Raw genomic sequence first — 6,994 nt, 5'->3', positions numbered from 1 at the left:
CTGTGCTGTGGGAGTCTCCCCTCCCCACCTGGGAGTCTGTGCTGTGAGAGTCTCCCCTCCCCACCTGGGAGTCTGTGCTGTGGGAGTCTCCCCTCCCCACCTGGGAGTCTGTGCTCTGAGAGTCTCACCATCCCCACCTGGGAGTCTGTGCTCTGAGAGTCCCCCCTCCCCACCTGGGAGTCTGTGCTGTGGGAGTCTCCCCTCCCCACCTGGGAGTCTGTGCTGTGGGAGTCTCCCCTCCCCACCTGGGAGTCTGTGCTCTGAGAGTCTCCCCATCCCCACGTGGGAGTCTGTGCTCTGGGAGTCTCCCCTCCCCACCTGGGAGTCTGTGCTCTGGGAGTCTCCCCTCCCCACCTGGGAGTCTGTGCTGTGGGAGTCTCCCCTCCCCACCTGGGAGTCTGTGCTGTGGGAGTCTCCCCTCTCCACCTGGGAGTCTGTGCTGTGGGAGTCTCCCCTCCCCACCTGGGAGTCTGTGCTGTGGGAGTCTCCCCTCCCCACCTGGGAGTCTGTGCTCTGAGAGTCTCCCCATCCCCACGTGGGAGTCTGTGCTCTGGGAGTCTCCCCTCCCCACCTGGGAGTCTGTGCTCTGGGAGTCTCCCCTCCCCACCTGGGAGTCTGTGCTGTGGGAGTCTCCCCTCCCCACCTGGGAGTCTGTGCTGTGGGAGTCTCCCCTCTCCACCTGGGAGTCTGTGCTGTGGGAGTCTCCCCTCCCCACCTGGGAGTCTGTGCTGTGGGAGTCTCCCCTCCCCACCTGGGAGTCTGTGCTCTGAGAGTCTCCCCATCCCCACGTGGGAGTCTGTGCTCTGGGAGTCTCCCCTCCCCACCTGGGAGTCTGTGCTGTGGGAGTCTCCCCTCCCCACCTGGGAGTCTGTGCTGTGGGAGTCTCCCCTCCCCACCGGGGAGTCTGTGCTGTGGGAGTCTCCCCTCCCCACCTGGGAGTCTGTGCTGTGGGAGTCTCCCCTCCCCACCTGGGAGTCTGTGCTGTGGGAGTCTCCCCTCTCCACCTGGGAGTCTGTGCTGTGGGAGTCTCCCCTCCCCACCTGGGAGTCTGTGCTGTGGGAGTCTCCCCTCCCCACCTGGGAGTCTGTGCTCTGAGAGTCTCCCCATCCCCACGTGGGAGTCTGTGCTCTGGGAGTCTCCCCTCCCCACCTGGGAGTCTGTGCTGTGGGAGTCTCCCCTCCCCACCTGGGAGTCTGTGCTGTGGGAGTCTCCCCTCCCCACCTGGGAGTCTGTGCTCTGGGAGTCTCCCCTCCCCACCTGGGAGTCTGTGCTATGGGAGTCCCCCCTCCCCACCTGGGTGTCTGTGCTCTGAGAGTCTCCCCTCCCCACCTGGGAGTCTGTGCTGTGGGACTCTCCCCTCCCCACCTGGGAGTCTGTGCTGTGGGAGTCTCCCCTCCCCACCTGGGAGTCTGTGCTGTGGGAGTCTCCCCTCCCCACCTGGGAGTCTGTGCTCTGGGAGTCTCCCCTCCCCACCTGGGAGTCTGTGCTGTGGGACTCTCCCCTCCCCACCTGGGAGTCTGTGCTGTGGGAGTCCCCCCTCCCCACCTGGGTGTCTGTGCTCTGAGAGTCTCCCCTCCCCACCTGGGTGTCTGTGCTCTGAGAGTCTCCCCTCCCCACCTGGGAGTCTGTGCTGTGGGACTCTCCCCTCCCCACCTGGGAGTCTGTGCTGTGGGAGTCTCCCCTCCCCACCTGGGAGTCTGTGCTGTGGGAGTCTCCCCTCCCCACCTGGGAGTCTGTGCTGTGGGAGTCTCCCCTCCCCACCTGGGAGTCTGTGCTGTGAGAGTCTCCCCTCCCCACCTGGGAGTCTGTGCTGTGGGAGTCTCCCCTCCCCACCTGGGAGTCTGTGCTGTGGGAGTCCCCCCTCCCCACCTGGGAGTCTGTGCTGTGGGAGTCTCCCCTCCCCACCGGGGAGTCTGTGCTGTGGGAGTCTCCCCTCCCCACCTGGGAGTCTGTGCTCTGGGAGTCTCCCCTCCCCACCTGGGAGTCTGTGCTGTGGGAGTCTCCCCTCCCCACCTGGGAGTCTGTGCTGTGGGAGTCCCCCCTCCCCACCTGGGAGTCTGTGCTGTGGGAGTCTCCCCTCCCCACCGGGGAGTCTGTGCTGTGGGAGTCTCCCCTCCCAACCTGGGAGTCTGTGCTGTGGGAGTCTCCCCTCCCCACCTGGGAGTCTGTGCTGTGGGAGTCTCCCCTCCCCACCTGGGAGTCTGTGCTGTGGGAGTCTCCCCTCCCCACCTGGGAGTCTGTGCTGTGGGAGTCTCCCCTCCCCACCGGGGAGTCTGTGCTGTGGGAGTCTCCCCTCCCCACCTGGGAGTCTGTGCTCTGAGAGTCTCCCCATCCCCACCTGGGAGTCTGTGCTCTGAGAGTCCCCCCTCCCCACCTGGGAGTCTGTGCTGTGGGAGTCTCCCCTCCCCACCTGGGAGTCTGTGCTGTGGGAGTCTCCCCTCCCCACCTGGGAGTCTGTGCTCTGAGAGTCTCCCCATCCCCACGTGGGAGTCTGTGCTCTGGGAGTCTCCCCTCCCCACCTGGGAGTCTGTGCTCTGGGAGTCTCCCCTCCCCACCTGGGAGTCTGTGCTGTGGGAGTCTCCCCTCCCCACCTGGGAGTCTGTGCTGTGGGAGTCTCCCCTCTCCACCTGGGAGTCTGTGCTGTGGGAGTCTCCCCTCCCCACCTGGGAGTCTGTGCTGTGGGAGTCTCCCCTCCCCACCTGGGAGTCTGTGCTCTGAGAGTCTCCCCATCCCCACGTGGGAGTCTGTGCTCTGGGAGTCTCCCCTCCCCACCTGGGAGTCTGTGCTGTGGGAGTCTCCCCTCCCCACCTGGGAGTCTGTGCTGTGGGAGTCTCCCCTCTCCACCTGGGAGTCTGTGCTGTGGGAGTCTCCCCTCCCCACCTGGGAGTCTGTGCTGTGGGAGTCTCCCCTCCCCACCTGGGAGTCTGTGCTCTGAGAGTCTCCCCATCCCCACGTGGGATTCTGTGCTCTGGGAGTCTCCCCTCCCCACCTGGGAGTCTGTGCTGTGGGAGTCTCCCCTCCCCACCTGGGAGTCTGTGCTGTGGGAGTCTCCCCTCCCCACCGGGGAGTCTGTGCTGTGGGAGTCTCCCCTCCCCACCTGGGAGTCTGTGCTGTGGGAGTCTCCCCTTCCCACCTGGGAGTCTGTGCTGTGGGAGTCTCCCCTCTCCACCTGGGAGTCTGTGCTGTGGGAGTCTCTCCTCCCCACCTGGGAGTCTGTGCTGTGGGAGTCTCCCCTCCCCACCTGGGAGTCTGTGCTCTGAGAGTCTCCCCATCCCCACGTGGGAGTCTGTGCTGTGGGAGTCTCCCCTCCCCACCTGGGAGTCTGTGCTGTGGGAGTCTCCCCTCCCCACCTGGGAGTCTGTGCTGTGGGAGTCTCCCCTCCCCACCTGGGAGTCTGTGCTCTGGGAGTCTCCCCTCCCCACCTGGGAGTCTGTGCTATGGGAGTCCCCCCTCCCCACCTGGGTGTCTGTGCTCTGAGAGTCTCCCCTCCCCACCTGGGAGTCTGTGCTGTGGGACTCTCCCCTCCCCACCTGGGAGTCTGTGCTGTGGGAGTCTCCCCTCCCCACCTGGGAGTCTGTGCTGTGGGAGTCTCCCCTCCCCACCTGGGAGGCTGTGCTCTGGGAGTCTCCCCTCCCCACCTGGGAGTCTGTGCTCTGAGAGTCTCCCCTCCCCACCTGGGAGTCTGTGCTGTGGGAGTCTCCCCTCCCCACCTGGGAGTCTTTGCTGTGGGAGTCTCCCCTCCCCACCTGGGAGGCTGTGCTCTGGGAGTCTCCCCTCCCCACCTGGGAGTCTGTGCTCTGAGAGTCTCCCCTCCCCACCTGGGAGTCTGTGCTCTGGGAGTCTCCCCTCCCCACCTTGGAGTCTGTGCTGTGGGAGTCTCCCCTCCCCACCTGGGAGTCTGTGCTGTGGGAGTCTCCCCTCCCCACCTGGGAGTCTGTGCTGTGGGAGTCTCCCCTCCCCATCTGGGAGTCTGTGCTGTGGGAGTCTCCCCTCCCCACCTGGGAGTCTGTGCTGTGAGAGTCTCCCCTCCCCACCTGGGAGTCTGTGCTGTGGGAGTCTCCCCTCCCCACCTGGGAGTCTGTGCTCTGAGAGTCTCACCATCCCCACCTGGGAGTCTGTGCTCTGAGAGTCCCCCCTCCCCACCTGGGAGTCTGTGCTGTGGGAGTCTCCCCTCCCCACCTGGGAGTCTGTGCTGTGGGAGTCTCCCCTCCCCACCTGGGAGTCTGTGCTCTGAGAGTCTCCCCATCCCCACGTGGGAGTCTGTGCTCTGGGAGTCTCCCCTCCCCACCTGGGAGTCTGTGCTCTGGGAGTCTCCCCTCCCCACCTGGGAGTCTGTGCTGTGGGAGTCTCCCCTCCCCACCTGGGAGTCTGTGCTGTGGGAGTCTCCCCTCTCCACCTGGGAGTCTGTGCTGTGGGAGTCTCCCCTCCCCACCTGGGAGTCTGTGCTGTGGGAGTCTCCCCTCCCCACCTGGGAGTCTGTGCTCTGAGAGTCTCCCCATCCCCACGTGGGAGTCTGTGCTCTGGGAGTCTCCCCTCCCCACCTGGGAGTCTGTGCTCTGGGAGTCTCCCCTCCCCACCTGGGAGTCTGTGCTGTGGGAGTCTCCCCTCCCCACCTGGGAGTCTGTGCTGTGGGAGTCTCCCCTCTCCACCTGGGAGTCTGTGCTGTGGGAGTCTCCCCTCCCCACCTGGGAGTCTGTGCTGTGGGAGTCTCCCCTCCCCACCTGGGAGTCTGTGCTCTGAGAGTCTCCCCATCCCCACGTGGGAGTCTGTGCTCTGGGAGTCTCCCCTCCCCACCTGGGAGTCTGTGCTGTGGGAGTCTCCCCTCCCCACCTGGGAGTCTGTGCTGTGGGAGTCTCCCCTCCCCACCGGGGAGTCTGTGCTGTGGGAGTCTCCCCTCCCCACCTGGGAGTCTGTGCTGTGGGAGTCTCCCCTCCCCACCTGGGAGTCTGTGCTGTGGGAGTCTCCCCTCTCCACCTGGGAGTCTGTGCTGTGGGAGTCTCCCCTCCCCACCTGGGAGTCTGTGCTGTGGGAGTCTCCCCTCCCCACCTGGGAGTCTGTGCTCTGAGAGTCTCCCCATCCCCACGTGGGAGTCTGTGCTCTGGGAGTCTCCCCTCCCCACCTGGGAGTCTGTGCTGTGGGAGTCTCCCCTCCCCACCTGGGAGTCTGTGCTGTGGGAGTCTCCCCTCCCCACCTGGGAGTCTGTGCTCTGGGAGTCTCCCCTCCCCACCTGGGAGTCTGTGCTATGGGAGTCCCCCCTCCCCACCTGGGTGTCTGTGCTCTGAGAGTCTCCCCTCCCCACCTGGGAGTCTGTGCTGTGGGACTCTCCCCTCCCCACCTGGGAGTCTGTGCTGTGGGAGTCTCCCCTCCCCACCTGGGAGTCTGTGCTGTGGGAGTCTCCCCTCCCCACCTGGGAGTCTGTGCTCTGGGAGTCTCCCCTCCCCACCTGGGAGTCTGTGCTGTGGGACTCTCCCCTCCCCACCTGGGAGTCTGTGCTGTGGGAGTCCCCCCTCCCCACCTGGGTGTCTGTGCTCTGAGAGTCTCCCCTCCCCACCTGGGTGTCTGTGCTCTGAGAGTCTCCCCTCCCCACCTGGGAGTCTGTGCTGTGGGACTCTCCCCTCCCCACCTGGGAGTCTGTGCTGTGGGAGTCTCCCCTCCCCACCTGGGAGTCTGTGCTGTGGGAGTCTCCCCTCCCCACCTGGGAGTCTGTGCTGTGGGAGTCTCCCCTCCCCACCTGGGAGTCTGTGCTGTGAGAGTCTCCCCTCCCCACCTGGGAGTCTGTGCTGTGGGAGTCTCCCCTCCCCACCTGGGAGTCTGTGCTGTGGGAGTCCCCCCTCCCCACCTGGGAGTCTGTGCTGTGGGAGTCTCCCCTCCCCACCGGGGAGTCTGTGCTGTGGGAGTCTCCCCTCCCCACCTGGGAGTCTGTGCTGTGGGAGTCTCCCCTCCCCACCTGGGAGTCTGTGCTGTGGGAGTCTCCCCTCCCCACCTGGGAGTCTGTGCTGTGGGAGTCTCCCCTCCCCACCTGGGAGTCTGTGCTGTGGGACTCTCCCCTCCCCACCTGGGAGTCTGTGCTGTGGGAGTCCCCCCTCCCCACCTGGGTGTCTGTGCTGTGGGAGTCTCCCCTCCCCACCTGGGAGTCTGTGCTGTGGGACTCTCCCCTCCCCACCTGGGAGTCTGTGCTGTGGGAGTCTCCCCTCCCCACCTGGGAGTCTGTGCTGTGGGAGTCTCCCCTCCCCACCTGGGAGGCTGTGCTCTGGGAGTCTCCCCTCCCCACCTGGGAGTCTGTGCTCTGGGAGTCTCCCCTCCCCACCTGGGAGTCTGTGCTGTGGGACTCTCCCCTCCCCACCTGGGAGTCTGTGCTGTGGGAGTCCCCCCTCCCCACCTGGGTGTCTGTGCTCTGAGAGTCTCCCCTCCCCACCTGGGAGTCTGTGCTGTGGGACTCTCCCCTCCCCACCTGGGAGTCTGTGCTGTGGGAGTCTCCCCTCCCCACCTGGGAGGCTGTGCTCTGGGAGTCTCCCCTCCCCACCTGGGAGTCTGTGCTCTGAGAGTCTCCCCTCCCCACCTGGGAGTCTGTGCTGTGGGAGTCTCCCCTCCCCACCTGGGAGTCTGTGCTGTGGGAGTCTCCCCTCTCCACCTGGGAGTCTGTGCTGTGGGAGTCTCCCCTCCCCACCTGGGAGTCTGTGCTGTGGGAGTCTCCCCTCCCCACCTGGGAGTCTGTGCTCTGAGAGTCTCCCCATCCCCACGTGGGAGTCTGTGCTCTGGGAGTCTCCCCTCCCCACCTGGGAGTCTGTGCTGTGGGACTCTCCCCTCCCCACCTGGGAGTCTGTGCTGTGGGAGTCTCCCCTCCCCACCTGGGAGGCTGTGCTCTGGGAGTCTCCCCTCCCCACCTGGGAGTCTGTGCTCTGAGAGTCTCCCCTCCCCACCTGGGAGTCTGTGCTGTGGGAGTCTCCCCTCCCCACCTGGGAGTCTGTGCTGTGGGAGTCTCCCCTCCCCACCT

Source organism: Cnephaeus nilssonii (genome assembly GCF_951640355.1).
Source record: "Cnephaeus nilssonii genome assembly, chromosome: 15".
Classification (NCBI taxonomy): Eukaryota; Metazoa; Chordata; class Mammalia; order Chiroptera; family Vespertilionidae; genus Cnephaeus; species Cnephaeus nilssonii.
Note: the sequence above shows the minus strand (reverse complement) of the source record.